The sequence below is a fragment of the Caretta caretta genome, chromosome 25 (assembly GCF_965140235.1).
Source record: "Caretta caretta isolate rCarCar2 chromosome 25, rCarCar1.hap1, whole genome shotgun sequence".
In the NCBI taxonomy this organism is placed as follows: domain Eukaryota; kingdom Metazoa; phylum Chordata; order Testudines; family Cheloniidae; genus Caretta; species Caretta caretta.
The window spans coordinates 18,865,204-18,892,728 of NC_134230.1; the positions used below are offsets into that span (position 1 = coordinate 18,865,204).

General features: G+C 61.5%; 1 protein-coding gene and 1 long non-coding RNA gene across 2 annotated transcripts in view; one reads left to right on the forward strand and one right to left on the reverse strand.

Annotated features, from left to right (window-relative positions):
* The window catches only part of UBA52 (ubiquitin A-52 residue ribosomal protein fusion product 1), a 375,240-nt gene that overhangs the window by 342,051 nt on the left and 5,664 nt on the right, over positions 1-27,525 (reverse strand). The window lies entirely within an intron of this gene.
* Positions 9,616-25,804, forward strand: LOC142070120 (uncharacterized). Its single transcript, XR_012666088.1, has 2 exons — positions 9,616-9,932; positions 22,105-25,804. It is a non-coding gene; the product is annotated as an uncharacterized LOC142070120 (long non-coding RNA).

Sequence of the window (27,525 nt, forward strand, 5' to 3'; positions counted from 1 at the left end):
CAGCTCAGGCCCCTGGAGCTTCCCTCGCAGGAGTTGGTGGCTTTCATGAGAGCCGCTCCATCCTTGCACTCTGCGAGCTGGTGGATGAGATCGTCACTAGGGATAGCTGAATTCTCCTCTGCCCCAGGAGCATCGCACCCAGGAACACAACCCTTTGTTGGTGTTGCACCGGGACCCGCAGTGATAAGTTCTTCACATGCGTTGGGTGTTTGACAGGCGCCAGTGAGCCCCAGCCTGTCCTGCAGCCGGAGCCCGTGGGGCTAGCGGTGCAGGGCCCTTGTGACGGAGGTGTTTACAATAGCAGGTGGAATGAAATGAACCCTCTGTGTGCTGGAGCCAGCTCCAAGGTAATCAAATGCTTTACATTTCCAAAGCACTTGGAAGTCCAGCTGGGAGGCTAATGGTTTCATCACCATCAAAGGAACAGCAGGAGTTGGGTCAGGGTCCATCTGTGCTCACTCAAACCACAGTGGCTGGGCCAGAGAGCACAGATTCTGCCTTGTCCATGGGAAAACCAGACCTCTCCATTCTCCTCCCATGATACCCAGGTTTCGCTCCGATACCAGCGGGATGGGACAGCACACCCAGGGGAGAGGTTTTCGAGCCAGGTGAGTGCAGAGCCATTGTATGTCTCCTCAGTGCAGGGGCAGAATTCTTCTCCAACTACTACAAGATAAATATAGCTAGCAGGTGGCAGAGCAAAAGTGTGACTAAGTGGGTACGCGTGAGCTCCGGGCTGCTCTGGCTCGCGCTCTGGCTCCAGGAATAGCATGTGAGGCATCAATTTGATTTGGGAGACTCCAAACATGGCTGTAGCTCCTATGGTCTATGGATAAGAAGGCAGCTCCTCCCATAGGGCTTCCCATGGCCCTAACACAGCCGGGAAAATCCTTTGTTGGAGTTCTCAGGTCGCCTGCCCCACAAGGCACTTGGGGAACCAGGAGGGGGACTGAAGGGCCGTCCGAATAAAATACACATTAATCAAACACATCGAGTGCTAAGCTGCCTAAGCTGTTTACCAGGCGGGTGTGTCTGCCATGCCACAAGGAGCCTTAGAAAGACTAGTTGACCCTGTTCCAGATCACTGGACATGGCCGTCGCCCTGGGGTGGTGAGAGGCACAGAGAGCGGCAAGGCAGGTAATTGGCTGCACTTCGTTTTTTCAGGAGAAAGGGTTTAGAAAGCAGCAAGTCGCTGAGCGTTGCTGAGAACTGGGTTTGGCCAAGGCTAAGGGGTGTACTTGGGTAGCTCCCCCTGCATGGAACTCCCATTGACTCTGCAGACCAGGGTCTGGGAATCGATCCCAGAGAAGGTGAGTGCAGATGACAATGGGATTTCCGCTTGGCAGCGATGAAAACTTGGCACCAACGAGCTGCTCTGGGAACGAGGGCTCTGTATGAAATGGCTGCATCCCAGGGCAACTCCAGAACCTGCCTACTCCTCAGCGGCTGCCTGCATAGCCCCGCAGTGGTGCGCCTCTGGCCGAGGGAATTGGTTTGGGAGCTGCACGGCTGCAGCAGAGATGTGGCAGAAGGGCGGCAGGCTGTGGGCCAGCATGATGCTCTGGAACTTCTGGAACGGACTTTCAGCCAGCCTCCCTTGCCCAGGGATTGCCCCTTCCAGGAGCTGGCCCTGGGAGCAATGAGTGCGATCGCTCACTGGGCCACGGGGACGGATCCGATGGAGACGCTGGAGGTCGAATGGATGTGTTGACAAAGTCTAGATGTCACGGAGTCCCCGGGTGATGCTCTGGAACTGCTCCCTACGAAGCCAGTCAGGACTCTGGGGAAGTCTCCTTTCTGCGAGCAGCCTGTCTGCAGGACACACAGCTCACCCGGCTTCCCCCTTCCTGGGTCTGACCTCGGAGTATTCAGCATCCTCTGCCCCTCTGTGCACTTCCCACAGCGAGTCCGCCCAGGCCGGGTCCTGGGAAGCCAGAGGGTCCTGGCCACCAACTTCGCAGTCAGACGGGACTCTCAGCCAGCCAGTAAAACAGAGGTTTATTAGACGACAGGAACATGGTCTAAACCAGAGCTTGAGGTGCAGAGAACAGGACCCCTCAGCTGGGTCCATTTTGGGGGGCAGTGAACCAGACAACCACGTCTGCACTTCACTCCATGTCCCAGCCAGCCCCAAACTGAAGTCCCGCCAGCCCCTCCTCCTCTGGGCTTTGTCCCTTTCCCAGGCCAGGAGGTCACCGGATTCCTTTGTTCTCCAACCCGTTAGCTCTCACCTCGCAGGGGGGAAGGGCCCAGGCCATCAGTTGCCAGGAAACAGGGTGTTGGCCATTCTCTGTGTCCAGACCCCTGCACACACCTGCCCTCTAGGGCTCTACAACGATCATACACCCTTACCCAACCACCTAGATACTTAAGAACTGCATAGGGGAAACTGAGGCACCCCCACACTGTTCAGAGGAAACTTTAAGAACAGTCCCACTTCGTCACACTAGAGAAGGCCAAATAAGTGGCGGATTCGTTCTCTCTCTTGTGAGGGTGATGGTCGCCCGGCACTGCGCGGGGGGGCTGCCCACCTCCATCTCCCAGGGCTTTTCCTCCTCTGATAACTCCAAGGCCAGGACCGTTGCTCTCAGAAAGGATGTGGACTACCCCTGGCAGCCGAGCTGGAGGCCCTGGGTCTCACAACGACCTTTCCTGTCGAGCCAAACCCAACAGCCCGAATCTGCCCAGGAAGTAGAGGATTGCAAGGCGTCCCCATGGCACCCAGTTGCCATGGCTACTAGCTGCTGCCTTGATTCCTCTCAGGGGATGTGGACACTGCAATCAACCGTGCAGCTGGCCCATGTCAGCTGACTGGGGCTCGCAGGTCTGGGGCTTAGGGGGGTGTAACGTTGCAGTGTAGCTCTCCAGGCTCTGGGACCCCGCAAGGGAGAGGGTCCCAGAGCCCAGGCCTGACCCCAAACATCTACACTGCAATTTTATAGCCCCACAGTCCGAGCCCAGGTCAGCTACGAGTGGGCTATTGCAGTGTGGATATCCCCTAAAAGGTTAGCTGGAAAGACCTCTATTAATAAGCGCGTGCTGGTGTTGCAGCTGATCCCCAGCCTAGGAAGGCCAGGCACTGCTCCTAGCCCTGGCTGCTGGCCAGCCCCCTTCCACTGAGGCCCAGAGTTTGGTTCGCTCCGCTCTGGAACTGATTAAAGCACCTACAAGCACGGATGGCTCTCATTCAGCCTCCTCGCAGCCTGGACTCCAGGAGCAAGGCAGTCTGGGGGGGCCCCTCAGGTGGAGCAGGAGGGCACCTGATGCTGCTCGCCCAGGGCTGGTTCTTCGTGGGTGGGGACATTGGCCTGCAGCTAGGAAGTCACTCAGGGCAAGGAACAGCCACATCAGGCAGCAGGGTGGGGCTGTTTGCTTTGCTGACATTGCTGGGGCCAGCAGCTCCAGCTGGCAATTTGTGGGGTGTAGAGCAAACTGCCTCGCAACGGGAGGCTGCATGGAAACCAGGGGGCAGGCTGCTGGAAAGTGGCCCACTGGGCACCTCGGGTGGGCAAAGCCGCTTGGCACCAGCCAGAACCATTTCAGTGTGGAGACAAACCAATTCAAGGGACAGGGACTCGAGCAGGCCCTGCGAAGAGGCTCCACAGAGGGCCACCAAGGGATGCCTGGTGGGGAGCCTCCCCCCATGCACGGGGCCTCTTCTCCCCCCCGGAGGGAGTCGCTGACTGTGTTTCCTCGGGATGGAAAGTCTGAACCTGCTCATCTGGCAGCACCAGCCCCGCCCCTGTAATTACGGGGCCTGTGGAGCCTCCCTGGGATGTGGGTGTGGGTGGAAACTCGGCGATGGGTTAAAGCAGGAGAACAGTGGTGCGTGAGGGGAGGAGCCCCCTGCCATCGGTCCCTGCACTTCCCACCCCCAGTCTGACCCGAGTATATGGAAGAGCCCATCAATGCCACCTTGGGCCGGGACGGGTCAGCCGTGAGCATCCCAACTACCTGTTGGGGCAGAGCGCAAGCTGCTCTTCCCCACAGCCCCCACGGACCCCCTGCTGCCTTGCTCCCTTCCGCATCCAGGTGGCTAGGGCTGCTACCCGCCTTCCAGCCCTGAGCAAACAGGCCAGACCCTGAGCTCAGAGGTCGTACAGATTCACAGCTGAGGAGCTGAGACGGGAACCTGGACCCTGGGGCTGGCGTGCACCGGGATCTTTTCCCTCCCTCCCTGGCTGTCAGCTCACTGCCCGCTTTAGCCCACACACACAACAGGCCAGAATCGTCCCTCGTGAGCATCACCGCAGTGGTGAGATGCTGAGCTGGCTGGCTGGGCAGGGGCCTCAGGGGGCTGCTGCTGGCGCTGTGGTCTCTGAGAGGGGGCTCGTGCCAGCCCCGAGCTCTGTCATGCTCTGCTGATATGTATGCAATTCACTGCAGTGCAGACCGAAACATAAATCCTGTTTCCCAGGGCCCCTGCGAGGGCCCAGGCTGGGCCGGTGTTGGGGAGGCAAAGAATTTTCCAGGGTGTGTGGGGTGTGGGAGCAGCTGCCTCGGCACTCGGCGAGGGTGCAGCAATACAATCTCACATCCACCCAGCCCCTCAACAATGCACTTGCCAGGATCGGCTGCCAGGCCGGCTGTGAACGGGGAGGAGGCGAGTACAGCTGCAGCTCAGCTTCCAGATGGAAAACGGCGACTCGCCTGCATGTTAGAGGACAAAATGTCGTGAGAGGGGCCTCGAAGGGCACTGCCCAGCCCAGCCCATGGAGTTCCCAGAACCAGGCCCATGCTTGGGCAGCCACAGCTAGGTGCTGAAATGAAACTGGCCTGGCTTCCAAAGGGGCTGCTCACCCGGAGCTTCCCTGGGCCTCAATGGGAGCAGCAGGTGCAGAGCCTCTGAGAATCAGGCTGCTTTTGGTTAGGGGCCTGAATGGCCTCAGGGCAGAGAGGGAGGCGCCCAAGTAGGAAAATCTTGGTCAATTTAGTGAGCTGTAGCTCACGAAAGCTCATGCTCAAATAAATTGGTTAGTCTCTAAGGTGCCACAAGTACTCCTTTTCTTTTTGCGAATACAGACTAACACGGCTGTTCCTCTGAAACCTTTCTAGGAGTGTGTGACAAAGTGGGACTGTTCTTAATGTTTCCTCTGAATACTGTACGGGTGCCTCAGTTTCCCCTATGCATTTCTTGTCTCTAGGTGGTGTGATAAGGGGGTGTAATTGTTGCAGAGCAAAGGGCCAGGGTACATAAATGGCCGACACTCTGACTCCTAGCCACTGATGGCCTGGCCCTTCCCCCCTGCAAGGTGAGAGCTAAAGGGCTGGAGAACAAAGGAATCAGGTGACCTCCTGGCCCAGGAAAGGGACAAAGCCCAGAGGAGGAGGGGCTGGAGAGTGAGTCAGTTGGGGCTGGCTGGGGATGAGGAGTGAAGGGCAGACGTGGCTGTCTGGCTCACTGCCCCCAAAAATGGACCTGGCTGAGGGGTCCTGTTCTCTGCACCTACAAGCTCTGTGTTAGACCATGTTCCTGTCGTCGAATTAACCTCTGTTTCACTGGCTGGCTGAGAGTCCCGTCTGACTGCGGAGTTGGGGGGCAGGACCCTCTGGCTTCCCAGGACCCCGCCTGGGCGGACTCGCTGTGGGAAGCGCAGGGAGGGGCAGAGGATGCTGAATGCTCCGAGGTCAGACCCAGGAAAGTGGAAGCCAGGTGAGCTGTGTGTCCTGCAGACAGGCTGCTCCCAGAGAGGAGACTCCCCCAGAGTCCTGCCTGGCTTCGTAGGGAGCAGCCCCAGAGCTTGGCCCAGGGACGCCGGGGCAGAGTGTCACAGAGCTCACCACTCCCAGCTTGGGCCAGGGGTCCCAGCAGAGCTCGGATCCCAGAGCAGCCTCGGCCCTGCGCCATCAATCATTTACCTGTGTGTGTGCTGGGTGACGTCAGCGTTGCCATGGCACCAGTGAAGTCCTCTCTATTCGGTGCTCACAGACTCTCCCCACGCGCAAACCAGCTCGCGGGAGACATTTATTTTTACCATGTCCTACGACAAACGGGAAGTAAATTTATCCCTCACTCCCCTACGTGGCACCGCCATTAACCCTGACAGCCCTGGCCTGGGGCACCCTGCCACTCTCCTGCCCTCCCTACACTTGCAGATTCTTCGTTTGCCCCGAAGCTGAGTTTCAAAGGGCCCAGGGGGCTGTTGGCCGGGGGCTCAGCTGTGTGGGGATCGCAGGAGGCTGGGCGGACCCCGGAGCCTGCCTCCGGGTCCTCGACAGCTGTCGCAGAACGGAGCTCGGGCACAAACACTTGGCGCACGATTCAATGTGACTATTTCACATGAGATGCACGCCCGAGGCAAGGCCGATTTCCCTCTCCCCGGGGGCAGGGGCTGTATGCATGGCACTTGCCCTGCTGCTGTCCCATGCTCTGCAGGGACTGGGCTTGGAGAAGCAGAGGCCTGCATCCTCCAGGGCAGCTGCTCCAGCACGGTTCCCAAGCCCTGACTGCATGGCCCAGTGGGGTGAGCAGGGAGGAGGCGGTGTGGGCGGAGGTTGTAGGCAGATGGCATGGGGAGCAGGCAGACATGGCCTGAGAGTGGGGCAGTCTGAAGGGCTGCAGCCTCAGAGGGTCCCGGGGAGCACTGTCAGCACGGGGCAGGAGGGTATTTGTCCTGTCACCGGATTTACCACAGCTTAACCCACCTGTTGCCTGGGTGGAGACTGTGACAACTGCACCAGATACAGCCAGAAGCCCATGCAGGACCTGCTCTGCCTTCCAGCAACTCCCCAGGTGGGACCTTGCAGTCACCATGGGGGGAGGGGGCATGGGGCTGGGAGCGAGGGCTCCTGGGTTCTGTTACCAGCTCTGCCGACTGCTGCTGACTAGCTGTGCCTCGGTTTCCCCAGCTGTGGCTCCCTCCCCTCGAGCAGTGGAATGCGCTCGGCTCAAGTCTGCCTTATTCTCCCACGGTGTCCCAAGCCCTGAATGACTCCACAGAGAACCATTCCCTTCTCCCAGCTGCGTTCTGTCGCCGAACCAGGCTCCCAGCTCTGCTGCAGCAGCCGTGCCAGGGCTGCCCAGGTGGATGCCCAGACTCAGGGAACCAGAGAAGCTGGTCATGGCTCTGCCAGTGGCAGGGGACGCCACAGTCCTGAGGAGGCCACGCTGAGGTACTGGGGGTTCTTGGCTGTGTGACACCCTCTCCTCTTGACACACAATTTCATCTGCAGCCCCCCTTTAGTCTCCCCAATTCTCCCCACAGCGGCTGCCCACCAGCTTGGCCCCTGCTCCCCCAGGACGCTCTCACTGCCACCCCCAGCCCGCTGAGCTGGTGGGGGAGGGTTGGTGCACAGGCCCTGCCTCGGGGCTCTAGGCCAGTCACCGACGCACCTGTGGGACAGCGGATGGCGGATGGTGGTGGGAGAAATTGCTGTCCTCTGCAGTTCTCTATCCCCCCTTCCTGGCAGCCCCCCTCCCCCCTGGGAAGGCCTGGGTTGACTGTCCCCATCTCTGGTGCCTGGCAACCCCTTGGGCTTGGCCTGCAAGGGGCTCCCCCGGGGAGGGACACAGTCACTAGAACAGCCGTGGACAGGATCCGCTGCCTCTGATTGCACCCCCAATAAACAGCCCCCGTACGCGAGTGGTCTCCATCCCCTCACCAAGCCCCCCAGAGCTAAAGGGCTGGATGGAGAGGCCAGCGCAGCAGCAGGAGCCTGGGGGGGCAGTGCTGCATCCCAGCCCCATCCAGGACGTGAGCTCACCAGCCCGAGGCCTGCGCATGCAGCTGGGGAGCCGGGAGAAGGGGGCTGGCGGCCTGGCATGCTTGGATAGTGGGGTGGTGGCAAGCACCAGCCTGGCCCCTGAACTGCACGTTTGGCTTCTGAAAAGCAGCGAGTGACGCAGCGACCTGGGGGTGGGAGCGATGGGGACGTGTCAGCAGGGCCAGCTGGGGCTCCCGCAGGGGTGTGACCTCACCGCACTCACTGACCGCAGGGACAGCAGCTGGGCGGGCTGCGCATCTCGCTGCGGGGGGGCTGGCGTAATGCGGCCTGGGGTAGCAGGGGGGACCGGGAGACATGGGCTGGGGCAGAAGGACCCAGTTCATGTCACGCGTGTCCTCAGCCAGAGGGAGGGTCGCTGGGACGTGAGGAGAGGATTCTGGATGAAAGCCAGCTGGCTTTCCCTTCCCACCCCCGGTGCCAGGCAGCTGGGCCCATGCTGAGGCCTGGCACTGCCATTCAGAGCCGGGCCAGGGGCCTGTCTTGGCCCAGGTCCCCCACTGGCCGACAGGGGGCCTTGTATTAATTTTAAAGGGAGCTGTCAGATGCCCCCTCTGTCAGTGCCCTCTGGGTGCCCCGCCTGGAGCATGCTGGAGCATCCCTGTGCTCCCCGCCCCGCCAGGCCGGTGGGACAATGGGGAGAGCCAGGAGTCCCCAAACCTGGGCGGGGATTTGTGCTTGTAACGGGCCAGGGAGCCAGGTGGGTGCTGTGGGGCTCCGGTGAGGCCTGGTGCGGGGGGCGCCCTGCTGACAGCGGCTCCCTGCGGCCCCAGCATTACTGCTCGAATTGTGCGGTGCCCGGTCTAGTCAACAGAGCCGGGGGGTCAGAGCTGGGCCCCAGGAGCAAGCGAGGTGCTTAGTTTCAGCTGCCCTAGCCCAGGCTCTCTGTTTCCACTCGCTCAGTCAAACCTTCTCAGAAATGACCTCCTCTCATCTTCAACCCATTTGCATATTTTCCGTCCCGCAGCGCTTTGCCTTTATTAATGGTGCTTCGCATCCAGCCTGTGGACGGTGGGCCCTGCCGTGGGCAGGCTGCTCCTGGGGCTGAGCTCTGCGGTGCCAGAGGGGGTCATAGACACCTGGGCTGGAGCTGGGCTGCTGGGTTCGGGGACTGGCTGCTTGGGGATAATGCAGCCGCTGCAGGAGCACCAGGCCCGGTGTTGGTATGAACTGTCTGGACGTGCTTCCTGCTGAGAGCCGGACAGTGCTTTGAGCCTCCTGCCCCCCAGCCAGCTGGTGCCATCCCCACTGTATCGCAGGGAGGCCCAGGGAGGAGCAGCTTTCCCAGCGGTAGAACCAGGAGGCCGGGCCGTCTGCTCTGACGGCTAGATGTCGCTCCCCGCCGGAGCCAGGACTAGACTCCCGGGTTCCGGTTCCCAGCTCCACGCTCTGGCAGCAGCCCACTGGGTCTCTGGGGGAGTTCTAGGCTTCTCTGCCGCTCTGCGCCTCCCCCGAACTCCTGGGCCCAGCCTTGCCCCAGTGCTTAGGGTGCAAGCTAGGGTGTGGGAGGCTTGGATTCAGGTCCCTGCGCCACCCAGGCTCCCCGCTCAGCTCCCATCCTAGCCCAGCCCTGCCTCAGGGGGCAGGGGGATGAATGCGTCCCTGGCGGGGGGCTCGCATGGGAGGGGGCTGTCTGGGTACAGATAGGCTCCCTGCACAGGCTGGGCTCTGGGCTGGGACCAATGCAGCTTGGGCCCTTCCGGGAGGGTGGGCGGGGGCACGGGGTTTGGTTCTGTGGCTGGTGGGGGGCTGGGGTTCTCTGGCCCACAGGGGCTGCTAAGCAAGGGGGAAACCACAGGCATGGCTGTGCCCTAATTGCTGCGACAACTAATTGGAAAGGACTAATCGCCATGGCAACACAGCCTGTGCTGATTGGGTGAGGCTGAAGCGCTGACATCCAGGGGGATGCGGCCGCAGGGCTGGTGCTGGGGGACGGGGCCGTGTGACGAGGGCCCCAGCACCCTGCCTGCTGCCCCCCCGCCTCCGGCGTGGAGCTGAGGGGCGTCCTCCCACTCCCGTGCTGGCTGCCCGGCCCCAGACGCCCTGGGACCTCCGTCGCTGCGGCCACGGCTGCTGAGTTGTCGTCCAGACAATTTCTTCTGCCGCGTGCCGCGCTGGGACCTGGAAACGGGCGCCGTGTGGGCCCAGCTGCTCTGCACGGGGGCAGAGCTGGGCGGGAGGGGCCCCACGCGCTGGCTGCTCCCCGCAGGTAAAATAACCGTGTTGGGGCCTAACACAGAGCAGGGTGGGTGGCTCAGGGCACCCTTAACCACGTCGCTCTGCCCAGCCGTCATGTCCCAGGGCCCGTGGAACGGCTCATCCCCCTCCAGCTTACGGCAATTCCCCCAGTGCTGCGTGCTCTGCCATGGGCCTGGAGCGCCCTCGACTTGCCCCTACTGGTGACCATAGTTCCCAAAGGGAAAACAGGACACCACATGGGGTAGTCTGAGTCCCCCCTTCCCCGCACAGGGCTGGCCCAAGTCGCTCGCCCGAGCCCCCCTCCCTATGCGAGACTGGGGCTGGGCTCACTGCTTGTCCTAGCCCTGCCTGCCCCCCTGCCCGAGGTTGGCATTGCCACTCGCCCCCCTGCATGTTCCTCTGCACCCCACATTTTTGACAAAATGGGGCATTTGTCCTATTTGCTCTGCCCAACTGATCAAGTCGACAAGCAACCGGGACAAATGCCCACAAACTTGGGACAGCCGGGACAGGGCTTAAAAAAGGGACTGTCCCGGCCAAAATGGGAAGTACGGTCATGCTACTGCTGGGGGATCGGCTTGCAGTGTGGAGCGCCCGTGGTGCCCTGAGTGGGGTGTGCCTGGGCTGAGCCACGCGGACATACCCAGGCTTCGTCGGAGCCGCTGAGAAACGAGCAGCCGTGACTGCCGCGCAGAGCAGCCCACTGCCCCACTTTCTTATTCTCTCTCCAGCCCTGCAACTGCTGGGCCAGGCTCTGTTCCCTCCTCCCCCAGGAGGACATGGGGGGCTCTTCGCCTTTACACTCCCCACATTCTGGGGCTTGCTAGGGGCCTGCTTGGCCTGTGTAAGGTAGAGCAGCCTCAGGGCTACGGTAACTCCTACTATGCTTCCCAGGGCCAGCCCAGGGGCAGTCTGCGGAGCAGCGGAGGGAGGGCTGGCTGCCCGGCTGGGCCCCAGTGGGGACTGTTGCTGGAGGGCAGCCTCTTCCAGGAGGTCCTTCCCGCAGCAGGAGCGGAGTCTGGAGACAGAAATACCAGGGGGCTTCCTATTAATGACCCAGGATCACTTGAACCTGCTGTCCCATGTGGAGCAGGCCCATCCAGTGCAGCTGGCCACACTCCTGCCCACCCTGGGTCCCGACGTGGGCCCCCCAGCCCCGCAGTAGAGACAGGCAGCTTTGGTGAATTTCCAATCAGGGAACTGTCCCTAGAGATGGGGAGGGGCCGGGAACAGCACCTGTTTGTGCTCTGCAGCAACACACCAGCCCCTCAGCGTCCCTTGTTACTGGACACAGTCACCCAGCCATGGGGCTGTTGGGGAGATGGGTCACCCCAGCAGCCCAGGCCTATCTGCCACCACCAGAACCTCCGGGACCGTTCAGCAGGTCGGAGCAGCTCCTGAGCCCAAGGAGAGCGCCCGCCCGGGGGATGCAGGACAGCAGAGAACCTGGCCTGGGCTGGAGGGACTCTGGTGTCTGAATGGGGAGTGGTGTTTCCCCGGCCTGGCCCGGGCAGTTTGCTGCTGCACTGGGCTGGAGGAGAAGCTGCTTTGCCCTGCTCCCCGCAGGAGAGGCGCTCGCTCGGTCAGTGCAGCGGGTTGTTATTAACACCCAGGAGAGGCTGCTGGGGGCTGGGCCAGCCCTGCCGCTCCCACCAAGGTCAGGATGACTCAGCCCCATGGGTGGCTGCTGCCCTGTGTCCGTGGGAGTGTGTGGGGAGACAAATCAGTGACGGGCAGTTATTAGCCTCACCGGCCACCACAGCCATGCCGTTTCCCTATTGCCAAGGGGGGACCCCCCCCCCCCCAGTCATGCAGCGGGTTTATGCCTGAGTCAGGACTGGAACCCAGGAGTCCTGGTGCCTACGTCAGTGCTCATTTCCCTCGGCCATGGTGCCGCCTAATCTACTGACCCCAGCCCCAGTCTGCGCCTTGTGAGGCTCCCCAGGCCAGGAATAATCCCGACGGGCTGGATGCTGCGGCGCTGCTGGCGGCAGAGGCCCCCACACCTCTCTCCTGCCAAGCTGCCGGGGCACAAACACACTCACTTAGGGAAGGAGGAAACCCGACACCGTTTCACAATCTCCCTGCACCACATCCTGCGCTGGCATGGTGACCACGTGGCTCACCCTGCTGGGAACAGGCCTCTGCCAGGCTCCCCACCTGCCTTCTGGAACTGAGCTGGGCACCCAAAGCCCACCTCGCCAAGGCCGTCCCAGGGCCGGGGCTGGTTGGCATAGCCTGAGGCGGACCGCGGCTGTCCTGGTCTGCCCACGCAGGCATCTCATGCAGGGCACTGGGGCCAGTCACATCTGAGGGAGGGGCATCCCCTGTATTCCAGGAGGGATTTTGCAGTCACTGGGGTGAAACATGATGAAAGGCACCTGGGGCATGAGGGAAACTGAGTCACAGCCCACAGAGCTCATCCACAGAGGGCCATTGGCGGAACCAATGGATCCAGGGTGGGCAGAGCCAGACCCGCTCCCTTCACTCACTGGGTCCCTGGGGCCAGCGCTAGGAGGACTGCGGGGAGGCACCTCTGCCCAGCCCAGAGTGGGCCAATGGAGTGTCGTGGCAGAACCGCCCCTCCCGCGCCTGTCACCAGGGGCTGGGGCACGCGCACCGCGGCTGCGGCCTGATCGCTCTGCTGGGACGGGCTGTTCCCAGTCTTGCCCGGGCATTGCCTCCTCCCCAGGCCCTTCTTCTGTGCGTCCCCCCTCTTCTCTCTGGTTTTGGAGCTTGCTTTTCCCTTGGCCCCCCCAGCTCCTGCCCTGTGCGTCTCTGCAGCCCGACCATCCCCCTGCACCTGGCTCATGCAGCCTCCCCACCCCCCGGCTCATCTGCTCTTGGCCCTCATCCCACTGGGCTGCTGTTTCTCCCACAGGCATCTTGGGTACCCCCTGCCACAGTGCCCTCCCCGCACTGATCCGGAGGGCCACAGCCCGCCCTGCCTTCACATCTGCCCCCCGCCCCGAGCCGCACACAACGCAGCCAGCGGGGAGCGGCTGGGGACAGAGGCAGGCGGGCAGCCCCGAGACACGCAGCACGGTGTATCGCCCCCACCCCGCCCTTAGACTGCGAGCGCCACGGCAGGGCTGTGTGCATGGGCAGCGCCCCCAACGCAGAGCGGGCACTACCAGGCTAGAGGAAATAACGCCTCCGACCCACGCTTCACACACTGCGCCACGAACAGACCCCCCCGCCCGACCCTGAGCCCCGCCCCCCACTCCAGCGCGCTGCAGAACACGCTGCATGTTCCAAACCAGTCGTGGAAACAGCCCGGCGGCGCTTTCCACACCCCCTGCGGTGGTTGCACAAGGACGGCCGCTCATTGAGAAAGAGCCTGAGCTGCTGTCGTGGGGTTGCCGGGCTCCCGCATGGGGGTGGCGGGTGCCCGACCCAGTAACCCCCGGCCTGGCCAGGTGCCCCTCCAGGGCGGGAGCGCACGAGGTCAGATTCCCCTTCCCCAGTGCTCCCTGGCCCCCGTCCCGTGGTGCCGAGGCCCCGGTGTGCCCTCGCTCCGCTGACAGGGCCGTGGGCTGGGCCAGGACTGGGCAGGGAGGTCACCGCATGAGCGAGGACGCTGTGCCTGACGTCTCGATGCAGATGGAGGGGCACCGCGGTGCCGGGCCCCCCCTGGGGCCAGCCCCTCCTCTCCCGCAGGCTCTGGGGGGGAGGTGGCCGCTGAGGAGGTGTTGCAATAGCGAGTCTCAGGCGGGGCTGGCCTCCTGCACTAGGCCGGTTCCCTGTGCCCAAGCGCTCCGCTGCTCCCACCCGCCTCCGCGACGGCCCCGGTTAGCGCCCTTGTGCCGGCAAATCCCGTCAGCTCTGTAGAGGTGGAGCCGCCGTGCGTCCCAGCCCACCGGAGGTTCCGGTCCTGCTGGGAATGGCGTGCCCCCCACCCCCGCCAGTGGGACCAGGCCCGCGGGGTGCATACCAAGTGACGCTGTCCGGGGCAGAGTGGTGCGCGCTTCGAAATGGCACCCCCCATCTGATACCAGACAAAACCCGGCCGGTTCTGGCTCAGTCTCGGAGGGGGCCACACATTAGAACGGCAGGACTGGTCGGGTTCCCCCCAGGCGAATGGCCTGCCTAGGCTGGGGCTGGACTTGGCTGGGCAGCCCTGGAATGTGCCCTATAGAAAACCCTGCAGTAGAAAGACAGTTGCTGGAAATGGCACTGGCCCCCCCAGCTCCAGACAGGGCTGGTCCTGGCGGCCCAGGATGATGCTAGGGGGCCTGTGCTCCAGGGAGCGGGATTGGGACGCTCTCCCCACACAGTCAGTGCAGACCCCAGCTGCTAGGGCCTGTTCTGGAAGCCACGTGTTCTGACCAGGGGGAGTCCTTCGGGATCCCCGGGGCTGTTCCCAAGAGGCAAGGGGCTAGCTCTGGCATCCTGGTCAAGCTCCAGCTTAAGGCCATGTGACTCCCAGTGGTTTCAGCTGGTGCTGGGGGTCGGGGGGTGGACACCGCGCAGGGGAGAGGGGATGTTCTGTTCTGGGGTAGATGGGAGGGGATTAGAGGGTTCGTGTGGAGCAGAGGTTAGCACAGGATGGTGAGAGTCAGGACTCCTGGATTCTGTTCTCCCGCTGACCTCCTGGGGGACACTGGGCAAATGAGATCACCTCACCGCTGTGTGCCTCGGTTTCCCCATTTGCAAAGTAGGGTTGATAATGACGCTCACGGGGGGTGATCGCAGCTAATTAAGACTGAGAGTTGGTATCACTGGCTACGTTTGTTTCCAAGCTGTGCACCAGACCTGACGTGCCCCCTCTGTGCCACGCGGGGGGCATGTTCTCCACTGAGCTGTCCCCTTTGCCGGGCTGCCACGCCCAGCGCACCGGGCCGCTCACGCTCTCCATCCCAGCACTGCAGCTTCCCCTTTCACAGCCCATGCGGCCGTTATTTTTAGAACCTGGAGGGATTTTTTGCAGTTACTATTGACGAGATGAAAGGGCAGAGGATGCGAGTCATAGTGAATGTGCTGAGCAGGCCCTGTCGTGCTCCCAGCTCACAGGGCAGGCTGGGTTACGGTAAATGGTGCAGCTTCCTACAGGGGGAAAGGGCCCGTCTGGGCTCACCGCCAAACCCACTGCCGCTGCTCGCACACACGTGCGCCTGGGAGCCTGCCCAGGCAGAGCCCTGAACTGCTCCCTCAGCTTAGCTCGGCCCTGCCGGGGGTCCCAGAGATACAGCGCCCAGCACGGCTCAGCTCCTCAGCCCCGAGGTGCCAGCGTAAGGGGGGTTGCATCACAGACCTCTCTGGGCAAGGGGGGGCCTGAGGGACCCATGGTTTGTGCAGAGATTGTTATTCCAGCTGGGGACAGACTGCCCCACGGAGGGACCCAGCGAGTGGGGTTCCTGCAGGGGAGGGGAGCCGCACTTTGTTGTCAATGCCAGTTCTTCACAGGGCCCTTTGGGATAGGGGAGAGTGACCCTGAACCCCACCCCATGCCTCTGCCGAATAACAGGAGCAGGCGGAAGGGCCCTCAGCTGTCCTGCAGCCTCTGCACCCAGTGCAGCCCGTAACGGGGGGGGGGGGGGATGCGATGGGGTCTGCAGGCCCATGTAGTGCTGCTGATGCACCCCCCACCATCATCAGCCCCCCCCACATTCACCCAGTCTCGTTTCTCCCCATTACTGGGGCATTTGGTTCAGCCTCACTGCAAAGTCTAGCCAACGTGGATAAATGTCCTGCAGAGATTATGCTGAGACCATACAACTCAGTGCACATGTGACCTGATCAGGACTGGAGCCCAGGCCTCCAGGGCTATCACACCTGCACCCAAGCCTGGCTTGCTCTCGGTAGGAGGGTCAGGGCTGGAGGAAGGGAGGGAAGATGCTGGAGGCAAAGGTTTTCGTAAGGAACTCCCCAATTCTCCTGCAGAGGCACACAGGAGACAGGCCCTGTGGGGCTGCAGGGTGAGCCACAGACAGAGGGGCCCCTGCAACTGCCCCGGGAGGCTCCTCCACGTGGTAAGCTGCCTCCTGCAAGCAGTGTGCTGCATGCCTGCAGCTGGAGGGCAAGACGGGCCAGCAGAAAGGGACCCAAACGAGCAGAGAACGCGGGGCAGCAGCCACATGCAGCAGGGCCTCGCCACCACCCAAGGCAAGGCCTGAGCCGAGGCCCCTGCAGCCGTGGCGTTCGCCTTTGCCCAGGGCCTTCGGTGGCACAGTGCTCGCAGCCTCACAAGACGGCTGCAGCAAGGGGGGGGTTAATTCTCTGCGGCAGCACTGAGATTTGACAGCGGGCCCGACTCTCCTGGCACTCAGCATCTCCTGGCCGGGCGATCACCACGGATCCACCGGCAAGGGCCTGGGGTCAGTGGGGAAAGGGCCCGGTTGCTGGCTCGCGATCCCCTGGCTCCCAGCACCGCCACGACAGGCCAGCCGGGGATCCGGCACCAATTAGTCTGCGTGTGACCCAGGAGAGGGCAGAGCCCCAGCCTGCCCCCCGCATCCCCGGCTTTCCTGGGAGGGAGGCTGAGGGCAGCTGGAGTGTGGCTGGGCCATGTGATTCCAATTACAGCCAGGCTCTGGCTTGTGTTACGAGTGCCCCCCCGCCGCGCGAGGGGACGCGATTTGCAGTTGGAATCGATCATGATCATCGTGTCTCATCTCTGGAGCCAGGGCCCTAGGACCGGCCCCCCTCGCCGGGGGAGGGGCTGCCCACGGGAACCGGGTCACAGCCAGAAAGTGGAACCGTGAAATCCTGGTGTGGACGTTTCCCCCTCGCAGCTTCCTTATAGGAGAGCTGGAGCAGGGTGTGCCCCCCCGGGGTGGGGGGAGCATGTGTCTGTGCACACGCACGCAGCGGGGGGCATGATGTAGACCTGTGCCTGCGTGTGCATGCCTCTGTGTGTGTGTGTGTGTCTCAGGGTGTGTGTGTGTGTGTGCGCGTGTGTCAGTCTCGGTGTGTGTGTGTGTCTCCAGATGTATGTGCATGTCTCAGGGGGTGTGTGTATTTGTGCGAGCACATCTCAGGGGGGGGGTGTCTGGGGTGTGTGTGTGTCTCAGGGGGTGTGTGTCTGGGGTGTGTGTGTGTCTCAGGGGGTGTGTGTGCATGTCTGTGCGTGTCTCGGGATCTGTGCGTGTGTGTGTGCATGTATCGGTGTGTGTGTGTTTGTGCGAGTACATCTCTGGGGGGTGTGCATGTGTGTGTGCGTGTGTGTGTGCATGTCTCAGGGGGTGTGTGCGTGTGTGTGTGCATGTCTCAGGGGGTGTGTGCGTGTGTGGGTGCATGTCTCGGGCGGGTGTCTCAGAGTGTGCATGTATGTGTGTGTGTGTGCCTCAGGGTGTGTGTGTGTGTGTGCGCATGTTTCGGGGTGTGTGTGTGTGTGCACGCATCTCAGGGGGTGTGTTCGTGTATGTGTGCATGTGTGTGTCTCTGGATGTGTGTGTGTGCGTGCCTTGGGGGGGTGCGTGTCTCAGGGTGTGTGTGCGTGTCTCGGGGGGGGTGTTTGTCTCAGGGGGGTGTCTCGGGGGTGTGTGTGTGTGTCTCAGGGGGAGTTGTGTGTGTGTCTTGGGGGAGTTGTGTGTGTGTGTCTCAGGGGGTGTCTCGGGGGAGGTGTGTGTGTATCTCGGGGGGGTGTGTGTCTCAGGGGGAGTGTCTCGGGGGTGTGTGTGCGTGTCTCGGGGGAGGTGTGCGCGTGTCTCGGGGGAGGTGTGTGCGTGTCTCGGGGGAGTTGTGTGTGTGTGTCTCAGGGGGGGTGTGTGCGTGTCTCGGGGGAGTTGTGTGTGTGTCTCGGGGTGTCTCAGGGGAGGTGTGTGTGTGTCTCGGGTTGTGTGTCTCAGGGTGTGCGTGTCTCAGGGGGTGTGTGTGCGTGTCTCGGGGGAGTGTCTCGGGGGAGGTGTGCGCGTGTCTCGGGGGAGTTGTGTGTGTGTGTCTCAGGGTGTGTGTGTGTGTCTCGGGGTGTCTCAGGGGAGGTGTGTGTGTGTCTCGGGTTGTGTGTGTCTCAGGGTGTGCGTGTTGTCACGGAGTTCCTGGGCGATGCTCTGGAACTGCTCCCCATGAAGTCAGTCAGGACTCTGGGGTAGTCGCCTTTCTGTGAGCAGCCTGTCTTCAGGACACACAGCTCACACAGCTTCCACCTTCCTGGGTCTGACCTCGGAGCATTCAGCATCCTCTGCCTCTCCGTGCGCTTCCCACAGCGAGTCCGCTCAGGCGGTGCTCCTGGGGAAGCCAGAGGGTCCTGCACCCCAACTTCGCAGTCAGACGTGACTCTCAGCCAGCCAGTAAAACAGAAGGTTTATTAGACGACAGGAACATGGTCTAAAACAGAGCTTGCAGGTGCAGAGAACGGGACCCCTCAGCTGGGTCCATTCTGGGGGGCAGTGAGCCAGACAACCACGTCTGCACTTCACTCCATGTCCCAGCCAGCCCCAAACTGAAAAACCCCTCCAGCCCCTCCTCCTCTGGGCTTTGTTCCTTTCCCGGGCCAGGAGGTCACCTGATTCCTTTGTTCTCCAACCCTTCAGCTCTCACCTTGCAGGGGGGAAGGGCCCAGGCCATCAGTTGCCAGGAAACAGGGTGTTGGCCATTCTCTGTGTCCAGACTCCTGCACACACATGCCCTCTAGGGCACTGCAATGATCATACACCCTTACCCCACCACCTAGATACTTAAGAACTGCCTAGGGGAAACTGAGGCACCCCCACACTATTCAGAGGAAACATTAAGAACAGTCCCACTTCGTCACACGTGTCTCGGGGGAGGTGTGTGCGTGTCTCAGAGGGTGTGTGTGCGTGTCTCGGGGGAGTTGTGTGTGTGTCTCGGGGTGTCTCAGGGGAGGTGTGTGTGTGTCTCAGAAGGGGTGTGTGTGTCTCGGGGGAGGTGTGTGCGTGTCTTGGGGGTGTGTGTTTGTCTCAGGGGGTGTCTCGGGGGAGGTGTGTGTGTGTCTCGGGGGAGTTGTGTGTGTGTCTCAGGGGGTGTGTCTCGGGGGAGTTGTGTGTGTGTCTCAGGGGAGGTGTGTGTGTGTCTCAGGGGGTGTGTCTCAGGGGGGTTGCGTGTGTCTCGGGGGGTGTGTGTGTCTCAGGGGGTGTGTCTCAGGGGGGTTGTGTGTGTCTCAGGGGAGGTGTGTGTGTGTCTCAGAAGGGGTGTGTGTGTCTCGGGGGAGGTGTGTGCGTGTCTTGGGGGTGTGTGTTTGTCTCAGGGGGTGTCTCGGGGGAGGTGTGTGTGTGTCTCGGGGGAGTTGTGTGTGTGTCTCAGGGGGTGTGTCTCAGGGGGGTTGCGTGTGTCTCAGGGGGGTTGCGTGTGTCTTGGGGGAAGTGTGCGCGTGTCTCGGGGGAGTTGTGTGTGTGTCTCAGGGGGTGTATCTCGGGGGAGTTGTGTGTGTGTCTCGGGGGAGGTGTGTGTGTGTCTCAGGGGGTGTGTCTCAGGGGGGTTGCGTGTGTCTCGGGGGAGGTGTGTGTGTGTCTCGGGGGGGTGTGCGTGTGTCTCGGGGGGGTGTCACCGCCAAGCCCCCGCAGCCGCTCTCTGCTCAGCCTCCCCCCGCCGAGCGGCTCCCCTCCCCCGCCCAGCAGGCCCTGGAGCCGGGCCGCAGCCGGGGAGCGGGGAGATCTTTGTGCCGAAGGGGAAGCGCGGGGCCGGGGCCGGGGCCGGGGCCGGGCAGGGGGGCTGCCCCGGTCCCTCCCCAGCCGCCCCGCGCGGCCCCGCTCCGCAGAACGGCTGCTCGGTGGCCGTGCAGCGGCCCCTCCCTTCTCCCCGTGCGCAGGGCAGGCGCGGGCCCCCGGGGCCCCCGGGCCCCCCTCCCGGCTGCCGGGGGTGGGGATCTCATCCGCGGCAAGCGGCGCTCTCCGCCTCCCCCACCGCAGCGCCGAGCTGGGGCCTTGACGTCAGCGGCTGACGCCGATCCACCCCCTCAGCCGCCCGCAGGCCCTGGCCTGGCCATGACGTGCAGCGGGGCCTGAACTTAACTCCTTCCCCCCCACAGCGCCCCCCCCCGCGAGCCCCTCGCCGGCCCGGGCGGTGCGAGGCACGGCTGGGAGCCGGCCGCCCACACGGCCCTGAGAGACCCAGCACCCCGCGCAGGCCGTGCATCCCAACCGCAGCCCCTCTGGCTCGGGCTCCTCTGCCAGCCAGGGGGGCCTTGTGACGGGGGCCTCGGGGGGGCCTTGGGGCAGGCAGGGTTACCGGGGTGGACATGTGCAGCTGGGCCCCCCGCCCCCACGGATCCGCATCCCAATGTGACGCTTGCCCCCATGGCTGGGCCCGCTGCCAGCCCAGCCCTGACCCTGCGTCACTGGGCCCAAGTCCTGGGGCTCCCGGCGCCCACCCCCAGCTCCTTGTGCACCCAGCCTGCTAGAGCAGAGGCGGCAAAGCCCCCCGGGGAAGGCGCAGCTGGGACAGGAGAGCTCCTCCCCGCAGGGAGATGCATAGAGCCGCTGGCTCCGGCGCTGCCCAGCCCAAAACGATGAGCAAATGGGCCGGGCCGGAAGCCAGCATGTGCTGAGCTCCCCCCACCCCTCCATTGCTGGGAGCCCTTACGGAGAGGCCAGGTTCCCCCGGGGGGAGCCGGGCGAGTCCTGCTGGCTGTGGGCTGGTCAAACCTTCCCCTGCCAATGGCCCGGGTCTCGCTGGACTCCATCTCCTGCCCCATTAACCGAGCCTCCCGGGGCCCGTGACAAGAGCTGGTTCCCTGGCGGCCCTCCCCAATCAGTACAAGCAGGACTGGTACCATGTGAGCCAGCAGCACCCCCTCCCCAGGCGCCTGCCCTGCTATTCCCCCAGCCCAGGGAGGGAGATGTTTGGAGAAGACCAGGGAGATGGAGCGGCCTCTGAGCAGGTCAAGACCCACCCCAGGGCCAGGGCAGCATTGTCCCCTGCAGCCTATGCTCCACCTGGGGTCACCAGCACCTGCCCCTTCCCCCCTGGCATGGGGGAGGTTGGGAGCCCTGCTCTGCAGCTGTGTGCAGCGGGGCCAGATGTCTCAGATGGTGGCTCTTGGGGGCATGGCAAGGCCGCTCCCCAGCCAGCAGGCAGTGCTCCCAGTGAGCCTGTGTCCTGAGATCCTGACGGGACGCCCACATTTCTCCCTCCTAGCTGAGTCCCTTCGCTCCTCCTCAGCAGCCTCCATCACCGCCTTGGCTTTCCCCAGGGTGGGGCGCTGTGTTCACTGCTGCCCACTGTCACCCCAGCACCCTGGCCTGCTGGGACCTGCTCCCAGCGACTCCCACTTCTCCCATCAGACGTCCCTTCTTCCCCTTTCCCAGGGTGAAACCCACTGGGTTATTTCCACTCCAAGCTCCGGATCTTCAGCTGGCCCCAGGCAGCATCACTGGAGCCCTGTGGGTTGCCTCCAGCCGGGGATCTCCGTGGTTCCGCCTCTGGCTATTTTGCCGTCCTCACTGGTTCTTGCAACTCCTCCCAAATTCATATTATTTGCAAATGCAATGAGATGCTACATACCCCCCCCCCCAACCCCCGTTGCAGACCATTCATTCAGTTACACTGAGCCCTGCCAGGCCCCTCCCCGGACCCACTGCAGTAGGTTGCCTTTCCTCCCATCTGCTTTGTTTCCATCTCTCCAGCCAATTCTCAGCCCCTTGGCCAGTGCTCAGAGCCAGGCCAGAGCCAGTACATGGTTTAGGGAGGCTTGTTTTAGACACTGCTCCAGTTCTGAGTGTCGCCAGAGGGGAAAGGGCAGGTTTGATTGGCACTTTGGAGCAGCCCCTTGACGTGAAAGTGTGCTTTCCTGGGGAGGTCAGTGGCCGTTGGATCCAGCTTTAAACCCACCTGGCTGTTTATTCCTCCAGGCTCAGGGACGAGTCTCTGCTGGTTGGTTTTGTGCATTTACCAGGCTGTTCTCAGCACCGGCGGGAGAGTCAGAAATGATGGCTTTGCACAAGCGTGGTCACTTTTGTTGCACGACTAGCAATGATAACGTGCTGAGGGCTGGCCCTCGTGGGGGGCACTTACACACAGTGTCTCTGGGACTGGCGTGGGAGGGAGGCTTGCACAATTGGGCCCTTATTGTGAAATAAGTGTTCTGTTCTTTTACCGGATCCCACTTTTCCCTCCGTTCACTTGCTCGGAGAGGGGCCATGGGGCAGCAGCAGCCTTTACCAAGGCAAATCGTTGGCTGCAGCACCTGGAGGCTGCTGGCCTGCCCGGCTCAGATGGGCCAGCCGTGCCTGCGCCCCGCAGTTGTGGTCAGGCTGGTGACTGGATCTTTTCTCTCTCCTCAGGTGTCCGCTCAGAGCAGGCCAAGGGGATTCTGAGGCCTGCTGCAGACCGTATGTGTGAGGACTCTGAAGAGCAAAGGGCACCAGCCGTGCACAAATCAAAGGGAGCTAAATTCTACCAGGGTGGTATCACGTTCCGTGCTGTGAGCAGCTGCCATCTCTCCCCCTCTCTGAAGTGCACAGACCTATTGCTGCTCTCTCCGTGGGATCTGGAGGATGCCGGAGAACGGCCCTTGGTCCTTAAATCGGGAACTCTGCATTGCAACCCTCCCAGTCCTGCGGTCCTGCGCTATGACGCATGAGCAGCATGCAGCCCTTGGGTTCCAGGGAGGGGGCTGGCTCTTTGCAGTGCGGTGAGCAAGGCCAGATTCCCTCCACCTGGGAACCGTGGGGCAATGTGAACATTCTTGCTGCAAAACAGGAAGTGAAATCAACTGTCTCATGGAAGCCAGAGAGCGCCAAAGCCTGGAGAGGAAGTTGGTTTGTTATTCGAATGTTTCTGTCTCTGATAAAGTGCAGCGCTGGGCGTCACAGGCCAACCCCCTCCCTGTGGGAGCCTCCTCTCCCTCTGTGCTGAGTCTTGAGCGGCAGGCTGAGAGCAGCTCACCAGTCTGACCTCGTGAGCTGGAGGGTGGGGGAGGAGAGAGGGCTCTAGGCACAGGAGCTGCTCCCCTGGCACAAGTCAGCCCTGCAGATCCGGGTTGGGGAGGGGAGGCAGGGGAGCCTGCTGCAGGGTTGAGAGTTATTTATCTAGATTTAAACACAAGGAGGAAGCTGCTTCACCATTGCCCTGGTTGCCCTGGTGATTCCTGGGAATCCCAATCCACAGAGGAACAAGCACTCAGCAGTATGGCTGTGCTCACACACAACCAGAGCCAGCTAGTGTAGACAGCCACAGCCCAGCCCCTGCCTGCCCCATGCCCTCACCGGGACCGGCTGTGCAGTGTGGCCTGAGGGCAGCTGCTCTGGGCCAAGGGGTCAGCAAATTCCCAAGCATGGGATTCTTGGGGTGACAGCCCTGCCAGGGGCTCCCCTCCCATCTCCTTCAGAGGGGGCAGGGGAAGCAGATCCAGCTGGAGCTTGACTTTGACAGCTGCATGGAGAATGAGGCCGGGCCCAAAATCTCCCACAAGGGGACTGCGATTACCTAGGCCTGGTCCTTTGGCCTCTCCCCCAGCTCAGCTGCGGTGGTCTCAGCCAGCTGGCTCTCACCCCGCAGTCCCAGCCAGACACTGGCTCGGTGCTCAGCTGGGCAGCCGGGGCCAGATGAGGCAGAGCCATAAAGCTGGGTGCGGTCTCTGTACTGAGCACACCGCACCCCATGGCTCCCCACTTCCCCTTCTAATGCTGAACCGTGACCACAGCTCTCACCTGGGCTCTCCCCAAAGGCAGAGAGAGCAGCCGCTGGAGGGCCACCTCCCACCCTAGGACCCACCAGGTATGGCAGTCAGACCTAGTGCTGGCTCTGCCAGCCTGGGCTTTCAGGGGACTCCTGTGCGCTGGGACAAGGCCCCTCCCTGCTCTCCAGAGCAGCAAGTTAGACTCCAGCACTCAGCACCCACTCTGGCTCCCAGTGAGGCCAAGGGGAGTTTTGCTGGTGAGCTCAGGGGACTCGGGTTTCCAGAAGTGCTGGAGCCCCAGGAGCTCACACTGACTTCAGTGGGAGAGGCCCTTGCTCCGAACCTCTGGAAATCAAGCCTTCCTCCTGCAAACTCTTGGAGCAGGGAATATGCTGTTGGCCTTCCCCTTGGCCTCCCAGCTCCGGCACTGGGGAAGAAGTTGGTGTGCGATGCTGTGGTTGGCTTTGCTTTTGGTTTCTCGGAGTCCTTCAGAAACTCCCTAATGACTAGGCAGAGGTTGCAGCATTCCCGTCTCCTGCTGTTTTCTTCCTGGGTAACCTGATCCCAAAGAATCTGCATGGGTTTAGCATTCCCAGCTGGTACTTCCCACAGCCTGATCAGATAGTCACCACTCACCAGGTCCTTTGTTCCCCCAGCTGCATTCTGATTCCTCAAGAACTTGGCCTTGCTTGGCACCCTCTCCTGGGCTGTAACTTCCAGTGGCCTTGAGCTAACGTTTCCTGAATAGTTTATTTACCTTAGAAAACAAAGCCCCCGTCTATGGATTCTATGTAGCTTGACCAGTGCAATTGATCCTGTCTCACTGGGCTGTGTCTGGAAAAAGGCAACATACCTAGATTTGCAAACCATACGCTGGCCATGTGCTGACAAGGATGCCCTGTATTCCCAGCATTCCCGCTAGGAATAAAGGGGAGCAGATGGTCAGGTCTTCTAGCTGGGGGATCAAATTACAGTGAGTTAATTGACTGGACTGAAAGCCTGACCTTGCTGGAGATCTCTCTCCTGTGGTTACCAGCCTGCTGGGAGAGGAGAGACCAGAGTGGTGGGTAGCTACTGTGGATATCGCCTGCCTCTGCGCCCACACAATGATCTTCACGCAGGGATGCTGCATGTTGTTGCCCATGGACGGCCTCTGGGGAAGGCGGCTGTGTCATTTCTGGTGTCTCCGGACTGCTCTGACAAGGGAGCACCCGTGGGGTGTGGGAAGGTTGCCCCTTGTCACAATGCACATCCTAGTACATCTCCCCTGGGGAGGAGCGAAAGTGAGAGCTGGACAGAGAGGAGACAGCAGAGCATAGAGAAGGAGAGCAGCCCCCTCCCCCCCCCGTTCTGCTTCTGTTCCCCCATCTCCCCTCCCCAGCCTGTCTCCCCTTCCTCCCCACCTTGCTGCTTTCTCCTCTTTGCCCCTTCCACCCCCACATTTCTTACCCTCCCCCTCTGGCTGAGCATTTCCCCTCCATTCCCCACTGAGCCCTGGCCCCTCTGCCCAGCGGGGGACCCTCCACATGGGAAAAGCCCTCCAGGGAGGAGGAGCCCCATCTCTGTGTTCACTGTCTCCAGGATTGTCACAGCTGGGCAGGGACGGGTGCTGTGCTAGGACATGGGGGCCCAATGGGCTGGGCAGGAGGTGGGCACCCTCCCTAGTCAGCAGAGCCAAGTCATGAGAGAGTTGTAAAACCAGGCTCGGAAGGACCCCTTTAATTTTAACCCTGCCTGGGGCCTGCACATCTCAGCTGGGATGGCTTGAAAACAGCTTTGGGATGCTGTCTGGGCATCTTGTGACAATTGCCAAGCCCCGTGACCCCAGCTCTCAGCCTTCATGGCTGTTCTGTAAATCCCCAGGTATACAGAGCTGGAAACACTGACAGCCATTGCTGCGGGGGCAGGCGGGGGCAGCGCTTGGAGCACATGAACCCCCTAGGGCCGCAAATCGGCTGCTCACTCTGTATGGGTGTGAATGGAAAGGACTGTAAGCTGTGAAGCTTTATTAGGGCTTTGCAGGGACCTGGGAGTGAGGTCATGAGGCACCAACATACAGACAGACGTGACCTAATGCTAACAATCCAAAACTTAAAGTATGGGGTAAGCAAAGCGGGGCTGGTATCTGTCCGGAGCCGAAAGCAAAGCAGCGGCAAGGGGTGAGGCAGATGTCACCTCTGTGATGCACAGGCAAGATGGGGCTGTGGTTCCAGAATGAGAGTTTTCTGAGATCTTCCCCTTGGCTTTCTTCTGTATGCCCTGATGGCGACCCAGGCTCCAGGGATTTCGTCCTGCAGCCTCAGCCTTGGCACTCTGACATGTCCACTTGACCTTTGCAATCTGCCGCAAACGCGGAGAAATCGCTTGGTTTTCGCCTCTCGAGTGGCATGCAAAAAGGACTTGCCGAGCGCCGTGCTCAAGCTGCGGCCTGGCAGTCAGGAGCCTACTGAGGTACAAAGGAGACTCCTGCCGAAGGCCGTGCGGATTGTTATTTATTGTGCACTCTTCCCCTCGCTCCTGGCTTTATGCAGCAGGACAGTATAAAGCTCACAACTGATAAAGAAAAACTCCCTCAGCTCTCTCAGGAGTAACCTTCCGCCCTGCCTGGCAATGGGCTGGATCCTACAGTCCTGCTAGCATGGTGCAGCGCTTCTCAGCTGTTCTGGGGCATCAGGCGGGTTTGCTGGACTGCCCGAGGCTGAGCCAACTGGCACTTCCTGCTCCCCTTCCTTAAACTTGCATCACATGATTCTTACTATGCCAAAGGCCTGGCCCTGTGCTTCCTGCATCCTTGGGCTCTGCACAGTCAGGGACAGATCCCACTGGCCCTGCACCCGGGGAGGGCCCTTGGAAAGCTGAGGGGGGTAACTCTGGTGCACACTGGGGGGCAGCAGCCAGTCCCTGCTTTACCTGGGGGCTCAGAGAATTAATTTTTAAAATTAGGCTGAACTAATGGCAACTCTGCTGAGCAACACAAACCCATGGGTGAAATCCTGGCCCGGGGAAGTCCATGAGTGTTTTGCCACTGCAGTGGGGCCAGGATGTCACCCTAGGAGTCGGCAGCCATTCTGCCCTGGCTGGTTGCATGCTCTCCTACCCCAGGGTGCTGTTCTGTTCTGTGGGGTCACCGTGGGACCACACATTCCTGGAAAAAGTCTGAATTCCAGGCTGAGGTTTAGTGCTCTCCTTCAGTGTATTTCCACTGTCTTGCCTCCGAGCACCATGGGTGTGCCGGGATATGGGGCAAACCTGTTGGATATGGATATGGATATGGATATGGGTCAAACCCGGGGATATGAGGCTAGCACAGAGAACCTGCAGTGATAGCTCCCCAGATCTGGCCCCAGTGACAGGGCAGAGGCAGAGCCCTGGCAATGCCAGGAGACAGGCAAGGATGAGAGACTATATCAGCCTGAGGCTTGTGTTACAGGCACTCAGCCCATATGAGAATGTTCCTTTGCACCTACACAAAAGATGACAGGCAGCTGAGCCATGTGTCAGCCCTGCACACGCACTGGGGTTCCCGGAGGGTTGATCTGGAGTTGTGTGTAGATATATCTAGTTGTCCAGGCCTGCTATTTTGGAGTGGCTCAGAACAGCTCGACCCACCAAGGCATTTTGGTCTGGAAAATCATGCTTTGAAATAGCAGAGACATTGTACTTAAGTTGGCCAGATAGCTGCTGTCTGAGCACGCAGAGTCCCTATACACTGGAATGAGGCCAAGCCCTGGCATGGCAAGGGCTGCCGTGGCTGCGATGTGTGCCGCCCTATGGCAACCCAATTACAGAGCCCACACGAAACGAGGCCACAATTAGCTTCACAGAGCCTGTCGCAATGTGAGAACGAAAACAACTTCCAGGCAAGTTGGAACACCATGAAACCCAGGGCAATGAAAACAGCTGCCTCTGTGCAGGGAAGAGCAAGTCCCATCCGCACTGTGCTGCTCAGAGGTGAGTGTCCTTGACTAAGCAGAACAACTGGGCACCAAACACTCCCCGACTCTCTGTCACTGACTCACTTTGTGGCTTTGGCCAGGTCAGTTAATCTCTGTCCCATGTCTGTACAATGGAGATTAGCCCCAGA